The sequence below is a fragment of the Piliocolobus tephrosceles genome, chromosome 1, assembly GCF_002776525.5.
Source record: "Piliocolobus tephrosceles isolate RC106 chromosome 1, ASM277652v3, whole genome shotgun sequence".
Taxonomy (NCBI): domain Eukaryota; kingdom Metazoa; phylum Chordata; class Mammalia; order Primates; family Cercopithecidae; genus Piliocolobus; species Piliocolobus tephrosceles.
The window spans coordinates 182,323,366-182,325,557 of NC_045434.1; positions in this window are offsets into that span (position 1 = coordinate 182,323,366).

A 2,192-nucleotide genomic window follows, 5' to 3' on the forward strand; every position below is an offset into this window, starting at 1 on the left:
AAAACCTTTTTCCATATCAATAATTCCATTTATAGGTGTGTAAATGTCTTAAAAAAAGAAAAGAAAAAACTAATTCCACTTCTAGCCATGTCTATTGGTTCCTTGTTTTGAGGTATTTATTAGTCTTAGGATTCTCAAATGTGCAGTTTCCCTATTCATCTTCTTTAGTTGTTTTATTATCTTGGTTTTGAGTTATTATTCTATTGAGCTCATTTTCTTCTCTTTTTTTTTAGAGACAGGGTCTTGCTCTGTTGCCCAGGCTGGAGTACACTCATTTTATGTGTACAAACCAATGATTTTTAGCAAATTTGTAGAGTTGTACAGCCATCATATATAAGTACATAAATACATAGTTATTTTCTTAGGCCCTATTTAACTTACTCTCCCAGTTCTAAAATGTATTTACCTACTTACCTATGCCTACTGCATGCCAACATGACTAGAGGCAGCTTTTCAGAACTCTTGGATAGTTCTGTTCCTGTCAATTGAGCTACTTGCCTACTAAATGACTTTGGGCTTACTTATTTATTAATATATCAGTGATATTTGCTATCACAATTTAGTTAAATTTTTGAAAACATGAAATATAAGCATAAAGAGAAAAGAGATGTTGCTGTGAAAACCAAGTTGAACGCATTGGAAAGGCTTATTAAAGGCAAGTTGTTAAAAAAGATTGTTAAAGTAACTCTGGGTCAGAAATCTGAGAGTGGAAATTCTTCCACTTAGAATAATTTCACATCCAAACACTGTAGCTCACACCTGTAATCCCAGCACTTTGAGAGGCTGGGACGGGAGGCTTGAGCCCAGGAGTTCCAGGCTTCAGTAAGCTATGATTGTGTCACTGTACTCCAACTTGGGGAATAGAGCAAGACCCTGTTGGAAAAAAAAAAAATGTCATTATAGCACTATTCATAATAGCAAAGACATGGAATTAACCTAAGTGCCCATCAACAGTAGACTGGATAAAGAAAAGGTGGTAGGTATACACCATGGAATACTACACAGCCAAAAAAGGAATGAGATAATGCCCTCTGCAGCAACATAGATGGAACTGGAGGTCATGATCCTAAGCAAACTAATGCAGGAACAGAAAACCAAATATCAGATGTTCTTACTTATAAGTGGGAGCTAAACATTAAGTACACATGGACACAAAGAAGGGAACAACAGACACTGGGGCCTACGTGAGGGTGGAAGGGGGAAGAGAGAGACAATCAAAAAGTTACTTATTGGGTACTATGTTCATTACGGTGGTGACGAAATAAAACGTACACCCAACCTCCTTGACACACAATTTACCTATATAGCAAACCTACATATGTGACCCTGAATTGAAAATAAAAGTAAAAAACAAAAAGAGTTTTGGCCTGGCACGGTGGCTTACACCTGTAATCCTAGAACTTTTGGAGGCTGAACGGGGCAGATTGCCTGAGCTCAGGAGTTCGAGACCAGCCTGTGCAACATGGCAAAACCCCATCTCTACTAAAAATACAAAAAATTAGCCGGGCATGGTGGTGGCGTGCCTGTAATCCCAGCTACTCGAGAGGCAGAGGCATGAGAATCGCTTGAACCCAGGAGGTGGAGGTTACAGTGAGCCGAGATTATGACACTGTACTCCAGCCTGGGTGACAAGAGCGAAACTCTGTCTCAAAGAAAAAAAATGCAGCATCATAAAGCATTATACAATACAGTATACAGTTTTGTTTTAAGAAAAATAAGCTTATCGTATAAGCATTTTCTTTTAACTTAAGACTTACAAATTGAAGTAGCTTCAGGATTTTTCCGTGAATATAGCCCTCTGAATGAAGTTTCCTGCCTTTAATGAACGATTTATAATTTCTTTAAAGGTTTCTTTAAACTGGAGCAATAACTGAAAGACACTTGTGAAGCAATCTGAATGCAAAGTTGATTACAAATCCCGTGGGTTTGTAATCAACTTTTCTTTTACAACATACTAAGGATATTTTTCATATCATTTTATGTAAATTTACCTCATTTTTCTTTTTTGAGAGAGACAAAAAAGAAATAACAACCCCCTGTCTCCCAGGGGGTGTGCAATGGCAAGATCGTAGCTCAATGCAGCCTTGAACTCCTGGGCTCAAGTGATCCTCCCACCTCAGCCTCCCTAGTAGTTAGGATTACAGGCACATACCACTACCCCTGGCTAATTAAAAAAAAAATTTTTTTTTTTT